Source organism: Haliotis asinina, chromosome 6, assembly GCF_037392515.1.
Source record: "Haliotis asinina isolate JCU_RB_2024 chromosome 6, JCU_Hal_asi_v2, whole genome shotgun sequence".
Lineage (NCBI taxonomy): Eukaryota > Metazoa > Mollusca > Gastropoda > Lepetellida > Haliotidae > Haliotis > Haliotis asinina.
Window position 1 is genome coordinate 32,853,459 of NC_090285.1, and position 12,598 is coordinate 32,866,056.

The window sequence follows — 12,598 nt, forward strand, 5'->3', positions numbered from 1 at the left end:
GAAAGAGGCATGGTGAGTTTTCATGGTGATTGGAGATGTTTGTCAGCGTACTGCATTTACAAATTGAAACTGAAATCGAATGCCTCCCGAGAATAATGGCACATGAGTGTGACTGTGTACGTTGCACTTTGGGTCTACAAATGCGTATATCATTTCGTTGTCATGGCAGTTTACTTTGTATTGCTAAACAACTTCTGAACAATGGTTCTCTTGCTGATGAAGGAGCAAGCATATGCTCCCAAACGTCGTGTTATTCGCGATAAAGACGATGACATCCATAAATCCCATGTATTCCACTTCTCAATGCTCTGCAAACATACAATATTAATGTATTTTTTGTCGTTAATATTTAACATCAGAACAATAAAGAAAACAAATGGTAGGTCAGGTGCGTATTGGCAGAACATCACTTACGTGTACGAATGGTGTTTAGGTGGACTGTCACAGTGTTACCACGGTTAGACGGACACTGTGCACAATACCCACACCGGGCTGTTGGTGGCCTTCTGTACATAAACATGTACATGACAAAGAAATGGTTCACGCAATTTTCAGTTCCACAATATCTCTTCGGGAACACAACCTGTTTTTATCCAGGCGTAATGACTGAAGGTGGCAATGAAAGGCTATGCTATGCTATGACGAGTACAGATACACGGTGCTGACAAGTAACCGATCACCATTCAGGCGAGCCACTTAACAGACCTGGAACCAGGATACAAACTCAAACCTTTATCTTGCATTGTGGACAGTCGTCAGCTTTCTATCTTGTGCCGATAGGTTCAGTCTTTGCATGAAATCAACACTACCGATTGGGGACAAAATGTAACATAAAAGCAGAAATGCCTTTTTCATCAGAAATGTCTACTCAAAGCAGAGTTGATATTGTAATTCCCAACACAATGTAATTGTAATCCAATTTTAGAGTTGCAGCAGTACTCTTAGTTTGTATTTCATCCATGTGCATCAGCAATGTTTACCAGATGAACATTTTGTCTGCCACTCTAGGCGTGGGGTGCAATATCCTTACCATATAATCAGTTATCGAATGTCGATAACGATTATCGCTGCTGCTTGACATTAGATTCCGTCCAGCGCAGCATGAATATGCTGGCAAGTGTATCTTTGAAAATTGTTAGACTTCATATGCGAGAACACATTGTCAGTTGTTTATCTGTAACCGGTAAATGCATTTCCGCTGAAATGTGTTTGTAGACGCATTTCCACTCATTGAAAACGATAGAATTCAGGAGTAGGTCATCGTAATAGCTCCCCGTAATAGAATCGTGTATAAATTATCTATGAAAGTCTATTTCTGTCTTCGTTAGTTACACAGCCAGGTGTGACTATGTACTGTGTTAAGCTGATGTTTGTCTGTGCGGTTTCCTCCCTAATGTCACTGAGTATCTCCGAGAATCAAGATGACTGGAGACAGAGTCTGAAGAGACTGAATTCCTACTTCACGATTCAGCTAGACCCGAAAGGACCACCGATTGTGGCACAGACACGTGCTCTCTATGTGAGTATCACACTTGGGCCGGTTTAAGTGCATTATCTAGATTATGCCATCCCAAATCTGAAATTGGGGTTCTTTGTAACTCTTGTCTGGACTGACTCATATCTCAAGTGGAATCCGTCTAACTACTCGGGTATAGATCGAGTGGAACTTGCAGTTCAGGAGTTATGGACACCTAATGTGATTCTGGCGAATAAGGCCTCGGGTGATGGCCCCTTGCAGACGTCAATGCCTGCCACATTAAGATAGCATGGTCGTCTTTTCTGGCAGAATGCAACGACAACATCTATCCTGTGCAAAACAGATCTGAGAAAATACCCATTTGACAGTCAGATATGTCCAGTGTTGTTTACTTCAGGGATGGGATACAAGATCACCCTAGAATCAGAAACCACTATTGGCGGTGACGACCTGAACCTGCAAACCAATGGAGAATGGGAGACTGTAAACATTACATCAGCTAAAACAACTTTTGCTGATGAAGGAGAAACTTACCAACAAGCCACATTCTACACACGTCTGTCCAGGAAGTACTTGTTCCACGTCTTGAACCTGGTTTTCCCAATGTGTCTACAATCTGCCCTCAACAGCTTCGCCTTTTTATTGCCTGCTAGCTCGGGGGAGAAGATAGGCTTTGTCATGACCGTGTTTGTGTCGAATGCTCTCTTCTTCAGTCTAATTCACAACTTTACACCCTCAACTTCTGATTCTGTTTCCAACCTCTCCATGTATCTTGTCATGATCCAGATCCAAGGATTTCTCGCCATCGCTGCCACCATCTTGGTCCAGAATGTCCACCATCACCGCCAGAATGCCCAGGACAACGGAGACCCCCAAGGACGCAGACAGGTGAAGGTCATGCCTCTGGACGACACTGACCGTGCTCCTTCCGGGCAAGGAGATGCTGAGACTATTAAAACCAGGAAGGTGCCACTGGACAGGATGCTAGATTGTATTTTCTTTGTATGCTTCACTAGTTTCGGTACTGGCAGTCTCCTGGCTCTTTTATATGTATGAGGTCTCTGATCTGCAAGAGCAGCAACATTACATTACGTTATAATCGGATTTTGAAAGAATTCTTGAGAGAAAGGCGCGTACATGTGTTGGAACCATGTGTTGTACAGGTGAATCAATTTAAATCGGTACGTCCGGAAGATACTTCGATTGGGGAATGTTAATATAGCTGTTAGTGATGAGATTTATATGTATACTTCTATTCCAATCGCCTTTCATGCTTTTTTCTATAAACGTTACGTTTATGTTTTATATCCGTCAATGTTTCTTATGTTCTCACCGTTGATGCTTTTTGTGTTTAGACGTATTTACCTTTGTGGTATTTGGAAATTAATGTTCATTACATTTTCCGTATGCAATGTCAATCAATTTGGACTTGATATTTTGCACATTAATCTTAAAGTCAATATCACGACTTTGACACAAACACACAATAACTCTACAAGTGATTGGGGTAGTTATTTCCTCCATAAATGAGGTCGACTTCAACATTGTACTAGTCACACATTTCACTCTTTTGCTGACAGCTGATTCTTCAGAGGAGTGATCTTAAATAAAATTCGAAATGGAACATGATGTATATAATAAATTACGGCGGTGTATTAGGGCCACGGTGAAAATTTTTTTGGTGTCACTATCTCCTACGTAGGACTTACTATCTCCTACGTAGGACTTAATATCTCTTACGTAGGACTTACTATCTACGTAGGAGGTAGTAAGTCCTACGTTGAAGATAGTATTCCTAACTCCTACGTAGGAGATAATAAGTCCTACGTAGGAGATAATAAGTCCTACGTGGGATATAGTAAGTCCTACGTAGAAGATAGTGACACCAAAAAAATTTTCACCGTGGCCCTAATACACCGCCGTAATTTATTATATACATCATGTTCCATTTCGAATTTTATTTAAGATAGCATCTCACAACATATTAACAGATTAGAGCATACAGCTACCGTGATAGTCAGTTGAAGTGACAGAGGTCGAAGTCATTACCACGTTGTGGAAACCTACTAGCATGAGTGTTACCTGGCGAAGGATATCAGTCCACTCAACGTCCAAACATCTAGACGCAGTTGCGGGACACAACTCTGCACCAGGCGCATATCCAATGCACACGCAAAACAACTCATAAAAACATTACGCAATACTTAACTGTTGGTTACCTCATTTCATGCTACTATAAACAGTCCAGCTTGTGGATCATGTCGGTGGCTCGATTTCCGCATCATGGTTGTTTGTCTGCCCTGCAGCTGATGTGGGACGGATCCTGTTGAACACAAACATACATATCTCACTATGCTTACATTCCCAGAAAATATGGGAATGGGTGCATTTTATCGTCAGGCCAGTTGTATGGAAGTCAGAATTTAGAACGATCATATCTTATTAAACTTGGTAAACTTGGTATCTTGGTAAACTAACAGAAGCCCTTAATGTGTATGGTTAAATATGTGTGAAGCTCATATGTACAATGGATGAATGATATGTTCTGAGCCTCGTGATTACATATCTTCAAGGCCTGTCTTGTGAATTATGAGCTGTTGACATTACATGGTACAGCCATTTTATGGTCATCCATAAAATGACATCAGTGAGCCGATTGTTTGGCTGTGACAAGTCAGTAAAATCAGACAAATGGCTCATAGTGACACCCATACATAAAACGAGTGAGTTTAGTTTTACGCCGCACACATAAATACATATGCGTGTGTAGGTACCCCACACACACTTAAAAATGTAGGGGATCTTCATTCTTTTATTTACAATTAAAAATATGTAGGAGATTTTTCAGAGCCAATAAATGTTGATGTTATATTATTGAATGTTTGAGAGTACATCACCATCACCATGCAACCATAGTTCTTTGGAATGTAGTCGCTTTTGAAAGATGATTGGTGTATGGCATGTAATTTGCATGTATGCGATGTTCATTTTAAAACAAACGACTAGAAACAAACACTAAGAAATGTGTGATGCAAGATGAGTGTCAAAAGTAATGTTCTAAGTGATTTCTCGACCTTCTTGAAAAACGTCAGAATCAAGGATGGGACCCCATGCACGAGTATAGGGCTACTGCGTTGTGCACGTGCATATCATGCGTTGTGTTTAGGGGTGGTAATAGAGGGAAATGGTGGTACGTCCATGTCCTTGAAACGTTTGCTAACGTTTACACTTTCTATCCAAACTGAAAGTTCATTATTCCAAATGAAGAGCATATATACACACACACACACACACACACACACACACACACACACACACACACACACACACACACACACACACACACACACACACATGCGCACGCACACAGACAGACAGAGATATATATTGCTGAGTGCGGTGTAAAACTATATTGTAACTAAACTAAACTTTATATATGGCGCCGATCTATGAATAACCGAGCCTGGACTAAACAGTCCAGTGATCAACAGCATGATCATCGATCTTTGCAAATGGGATCCTATGACATGTGTCAACCAAGGCAACAAGTCAACCACATGATCCCCTTAGTCGCCTCTTATGACAAGCATGGGTTACTGGAGGCTGATATTCTAACCCAGACCATGTAGTCTAGTAAAATATTAGTAAACTTCCCAATGCCACCATCAAGAAGTAAGAGGAAAAGGAAAATCCCTGTAAATATATTTTAAACATATTTTATTAAGGACATATGAACATTACATGAATATGAGTTGGCACAACAAGCCAACGGCTAATTCAAGTTTCCCCCCATTAAGTAATTCAGAGCAAACAAAGTACAGGTGCTATTATTTCAGAGGCAAATATTTGCACAAAGGCAAGAAATCCATAATAATAGGAAATATTCCACATAATTACATTAAACGGTTCATAGTAGTTGCATGGATAAGAGTTTAGAATAATTTGAATCTATTTGAATGTATTATGGGTCTAGGAGTCCAGAATAAGGTGATTAATTCAAGAAAAATTAAGTTCATGAAAACGTAATGGAGAGAACCTTCCCCCGCATACCCACTATCACCCTTTGGATTATCTGAAATATGTCTATCAAAACAATGAGCGTTCACGTTTCTGTAACCCAACCTGAGACGACCATGGGCTATTTGACAAATTGGAGATCCAAAGTTTTTATCAAAGAGAATATTTCCTTGTTTGGTCTGCAATCGTGTTTTGGACGGATTTACTGATTGTGAGTTTATTATGTCTCACAAGAACTTAATACTGAAACATGTTCTGGAATTAAATCCGATAAAATATTTGGAGCAAAGTTATTTTTCGTGTCATCATTTTTCTACGCTCCACGAATCGTTCTTAGAGCGTTTAATTGTACATTTTCCAGGATCACTGACAGTCGTTTTGGAGCAGTCGTCCCATTTGTGCCAACAATAATTGAAGTGTGGAAGTATGTAATAGGTTAACATACATTCTGATGTATGTCCGGTTAGTCTATGTTGATTTTAAAGCTTCTCAAACAGTTTACTAAAATACTTACAACCTTTACTATTTCTTCAATTTTTTTTGTACGTCAATCTTTTTGAAGACAAACAGCTAAATGTTTACGACATTTACTTCATTTCCTTGAGTTCCTTTCATTTCTATGGGTGAACATACAGAGGTATTTAAAATAAAATTTGGATATACATTTACTTGCTACATATCAGCCTCATCAGAAATACGATTTATGTCATCGTTCAAAATTCCTGCTGCTATGTGTGGATCTCCTAGAATTATATACACGGACGTGTCATCAGCAAATAGTGGAATGTTGCTGTTGATGTCATCTACAATATCATTGATGTATGTATACCAAAAACAGTAGCGGCCCTAGGACTCTTCCCAGGGGAGCCCTGCCGATATATGTTTTAAATCTGATGATCGACCATCCATAACTACTTTTTGTACCCTGTTTGTAAGATAATTGTGAAACCATCCAATTAAACTATCACGTATTCTATAGGCCTCTAATTTAAACAATATTCCCATGTGCCATACTTTGTGAAAAGCTTTAATAATGTCATAGAAAACGACTTTCACTTCTTTTCCATTATCTAAAGCATTTGCTACAAGTCAAATAGATAAATTTGGCATAAATACTGAATGCAAATTTGTGAAGATATTATTATCCCGAATATAAAGCTAAAAGCATCTTTGAATCAAATTTTTCAAATACCTTCCCAATACCGTTCGTAAGTGCAACGGGCCTGACATTCATTTACACTACACGTCTTATGCAAAGGAAGTTATGTAGACGTTGTATATGGGTTCCCAGCAACCGACAAACATGCGATTCAGACTAACTTTAACGTCATTTGGATTATATATCACGAGGCCATTTTAAGTATTTTGTTTATTTTTCAGCATATAGAAACAACGATGTCCATAAGTAAAATTAACTGTACCTAATGTTTGATAAAGACAGATGAAGTGATAACTCATCCAAAAGTAGAAAATTCAGTAAATATTATCACAGACAGTTAAAGATGACCTGACTCTACAGGGAAGGCGACTACACCAACAATGTCACACTGACATTGTGTTGATTCCACGAAGGGAAAACAAAAACACAACCGGACGTACAGAATATCCTGATACATATATAGAGTTGAATTCTATCAGATATTCTGGGTGTGTACTGGTATGACGCATGCATTATTGATTGCGTTTCGTAGAAATTGTAAGGGATCATTCCTATTTTCACTTTCTGTTTGTCACCCTAAATCGTTAACCCAGCAACTTTAACACAAAGCTTTTGCGCATCGACGAGGAAGAGAACACTCTTGGTGTGTTGAAATACACATAACACGTCACAATTTAATTCTGGACTCACAATAGTCCAGAAACTCTCCGCACTGTGGCCACTCTCTCACAAGAGATTTGGCAAAAATAAACATGCAGCTATTATGAATATGTGCTAAGGATGAAAAAATGAAAAAAATTCTTTTCGAAAACTGAAAATTTAAACTCGCTCGCCCATGGGCACGCCCATGGGCGAACAGCGGCCCATGGGCAGGCCCATGGGCGAGACTGTTTAATTTCGTCCAAAATAAACGTTTGGGGGGTTGTAAATGAATGACAAAATGTTAATAAGTATCATGACTCAAATTTCAGCTCGATTTGACTTGACTCCGCTAACTGAGAGTGATTTTAAAAAATCTCGCCCATGGGTGAAAAATATATTGGCCCATGGACGAGAATATTTACTTTCACTGAAAATACATGTTTTTTCCATGTTTTGCAGTTTGTAAATAAATGAAAGTATATTTATTAGTGTCGTGACACGAAAATCAGCTTATTGTGACTTAATTCTGATAATTTAGAGCTGATTTAAAAATATCATTTGGCCCATGGGTGAGAATATTGACTTTTACTCAAATTACATCTTTTTGCATGTTTTGGGGGTTGTAAATGAGTGAAAGTATGTTCATAAGTATCATAATACAAATTTCAACTTATTTTGACTTAATTCCGTTAATTTAGAGCGATGTTTAAAAATCTCGCCCATGGGTGAATAACATTTTGGCCCATGGGCGAGAACATTGCCTTTTACCCCAAATATATCTTTTCACGTGTTTTGGAGGATGTAAATGAATGAAAGTACATTTATGAGCATCATGACAGAAATTTCAACTCATTTGACTTAATTCCGCTAATTTAGAGCGATTTTAAAAACTCCCGCCCATGGGCGAAAAACATTTTGAAGCATATTTATAAGTATCATGACACGACATCCAACTCATTTCGACTTAATTCTGCTAATTTAGAGCGATTTAAAATCAATCTCGCCCATGGGCGGGAATATTTCCTTTTACTCCAAATACATCTTTTCCAATGTTTTGAAGGATGTAAATGAATGAAAGTGGCTTTACGAGTGTCATGACACAAAATTCAACTGATCTGACTTAATTTTACGAATTCAGGAGGATTTTAAAAAATATACGAGAATAATTACTTTTACTCAAAATACATCTTTTCCTGTGGTTTGGAGGTTGTACATGAATGAGGATATGGCAAAAACTTCAACTCATTTTGACTTAATTCCGCTAACTACAAGATTCTTCACTTCCACTCCAAATACATAGTTTTTTTTATTGTTTTAGAGGTTGTAAATGAATGAAAGTGTGTTTATAAGTATCACTCCAGTCTTAATTCGACTAACCTCGCTCGTGGACAAAAATATTTTCATTTGCTTGTTTTCTTTATTTTGCAAGCATATGGTTAAAATTCAGATGAAATTATAGTGAAAAATAATTTCAGTTTAATTTAGTGAGTTTAGTTCTATGTCGCACTAAGCAATATTTAAGCAACATCAATTTTCGACCAGACAGTCCAGTGATCAACAGCATGACCATCGACCTGCACAATCGGGAACCGATGACATGTGGCAATCAAGTTAGCGAGTCTGACCACCCGATCCCGTTAGTCGCCTGTTACGACAAGCATAGTCACCTTTCATGGCAAGCATCGCTTGCTGAAGCCCTGTTCAACTCCAGATCCTCATTGGTCCTGAACGCAGAGCTATGAAATTGAAGTTATTTGTGAAAGTCCTTACTCCAGTGACACAAAGACTATGCTGGGACACATTAATAAACAGCGTTGTGAGATCTTTAAGCTGTTTTGAAATGTGTCTTGTCAACCCCACTGACATTCGCCAATAACCACTTAAATATAGAATATATAGTCCGTGCTCCTTCGGAACAAATAAGTAATTAAGGATCCCCAACTGGGTAATTAAGTAAACAACTCAAAATACTGTCACTTTCTGCCCAGGACATCACGCGTCACCAGTCGTGAGCTAATGACCTTGTAAAACCCCTCCAAAGCACCAAAACCAGTACAGGAATAATCTACAACAGTGATAGGTCACTCGCTTGCTTTCTTTACCATTTGTACCAATTATCATGTTCCTCGTCATGTTCCAGTGCACACAGTGACCCCTCACAAGGAAACACAAAGCACCAAAACTGTATTTCTTTCTAGGTGACACACGGTATGTTGTCAAAATATTTGTTGTGGAATACATTCTATAGTGGGCAAAACCTTACGATTGGAAAGTGTACCTACCCAGTGGTTTTAAGTGTACCTACCCAGTTTAGCATGTTTCGTTTTAATATTGTGGGATCCACTTTTATTAATTCTCGTTTGCCCGTCCCAGGTTTTCTTCGACCGAGGTTTTATGGGGTATTCTCGTATTTGTCAGACCAGGAGTAATCTACAACAGTGATAGGTCACTCGCTTGCTTTCTTTACCATTTGTACCAATTAACATGTTCCTCGTCATGCTCCAGTGCACACAGTGACTTGGTTCGTTTCCAGCGCAACAACTTCGGCTGCGTTTAACAGTACTTCAGCCAGTTTACTGTATCAGTCGAAATCTTACAATGAATGAATGAATGAATGATAGTAAGAATTAAGAGCAAGATGTATATGTGAATGAATGAAAGAAATAATAAAAGAAAGAAGTACATATGTGAATGAATGAAAGAATAAATGATACACCACGGCCATCCCTTCCTAAACATGCTAAATAATGCAAAACTATCGTTAGATCACATGTGTTAACATCAGCTAATTATAGTCTCCCTTGTCAGACATAACAATTTCAGACAGGTTTAAACAACAAACTATCTGCTTGACTGCACAGCTGCCTGTTGACGTAGTATACCCACCTCACCTAATTTGCCTGAGTAATCTTCATCTACACCACCATAAGCAGAGAGCACAGAAGGCCGAATACCTGTAACCACTGAACCGTGGCGTCTCACTGGAACAGGCTAAGTTCCCAAGTGCGGGTGTCCTACTCTACCTTTTCCATTAATCTTTAAAACATCTAACAAGCTCAACGCATGCAACTTTTAACTAAAATGTGATGTTATACATATCATAAAAGTAATTTTTAGGTATTATTCAGTTGATAAATTATCAATATTTTGCTTTGATTGTGTAACTACCCACATCAGGACATTGAGACCATTCTGATTTATCGAGTAAAGTACGATTGTATGGTTTAGAGTTTGAATCTTGGCATATCTTACCGGTTTTGCTACTTTTGCACTCTACCTTGATTTATTGATTTATTTGTTTTATAACTGTAAATTTATTCTGACGGTTGACGAGGTTTGTGTAGTTATCATGTATGTTATATAATTATATTATTGGTATGGAGTGGCATTTATATGCATGATTATGGTTGCCAATCCAGTCACGATTACTTTAAGAGATTAGTTTAAACTATAGATTAACGTATCCATACTGTTAATGTGTAATCTTTATATTGGGCTATGAGGAATACGTAAAATATTCAAGATTGATTTTACGTTTACTTTTCTATCTTTTAATAAATTTTCGCTATTTTTGCTACAGTCGAAAACATTTACCGTGGCTTCGTTGTGTACAGGTCCATGGTTGTGGTCTCTAAGTATGTTAGAAATTATGTTGTTGAGACTGTTGGAACTGTTGATCTGCAGTCTTTCAAAATTCATTTTCACGAGGTACATTCTCCCTTTTTACTACAAAAATATTCTCACAATGAACATATAACCTTTTACAAAAAGGTGTCTTTAGGTAAAATAGGTAGGAGGAAACGCAAAGTACAGCAGCGCATTTGCCATAACTGAAGTTGTTAAAATGATAAAGAAAACTGTCATTTCCAACATTCACATTTTAAGCAATTTTATTAAGAAACTGAATAACTCATTACTAACGGAAGGGGTGAACTGAAAGTTCATTTTATTAACTAAAGTCACTGAGTGAACTCGCTAACATCGGTTCAATTACATTGGCACACGTGTCTTATTTCGTTTCCTAAAGAAACACATTTTATTTTGTTTTTTTTTAGAAAACCAGTGTCTAATCCCTTAAAACAGCACCGTTGTCACTACACCAAACGATTTTGACCTTGACCCAAAATAAAGGTTTAACTTACATAACTACCCCGTAGACATCATTTGCTTCAAAACGAGTTTAACACCTACGCCGAAATGCTGCTTACATTAGAAGAACTTCTATATCCATATAACTTTCTCTGTTTTTCAAATTATTTTAACCTGAACAGATATTACTTTGTCAACGACTTCATGAGAATTTTTCAAGTTCTAATCCACACACTGATTTCCACCTTTTTATCATTCTGACTTTTATCTTAATTTGTTGAGTATTTCAGCATAACTCGCAAAGACAAAACCACTGAGCGGAACGATGACGTTTTCTGTTTCCGCGTTCAGTTACGTAATTTCCGCAAAGCGCCTGCTACAGTTTGCGCGTCGTGTCTCGTCCGCTGGTCTTGTGTATTGGAATAAACCAGCTGCCGCTTTCAAGTGTATTTTACTTGTCATATAGACATCTCATCCATGGATTACTCTAGATCATTAGGTGACACCAGCTTTGAAATGAACAGGTGTTCGTGAGTGTATATGGATGAAAAAGACTGACTGCGCATGACGCGTAGCCAAATATCTCACATTCAAAGGAAATCTCGAATTAATTGTTTTACAAGGCGTCGAGCTGACCAATTGGTTTCGGTTTTGTGTATAAACCTCCTTTGCCATGTGAACTAAATACATTGTTGTTTATACTGGGGATGCATGCAGACCTTATATATGCACATGAATAATCTCGAATTTCGACCTTTCGTAAAATTCTATGTGCATTAAATTTTACTGTAAATATATATTGAAATCAATATATATACATGAATGTGTGATTGAACAATCCTATTTACTAAAACAGGGATGGGGACTTTGTCCTTCTTCAAGACCTGCACATATTAGTCTGTGAAAGACAATGGCATTTATGTGCATGTACTCTGGAAAACCTTCTCCTGCACGATATTCTTTTCAATTTAGTTATTGTGTGCATGCTGTATTTCAATTTTGAAAATGTAGTTAAAACATATTTTGATTCTCAAAGAATCTCGTTCGTTTAGCAAACAAAATATTGCGTTGATTAATACTTCACCAGTACTATACAATATTACAGAATGCACAAAACCGGATACGCAAAGCCGACAAATTATAGCATTGTGATGAAGGGTATACGGGGTTATAGGAGTCCCTGCTTATCCACCGAGCCAAATTGTCGCTGACAC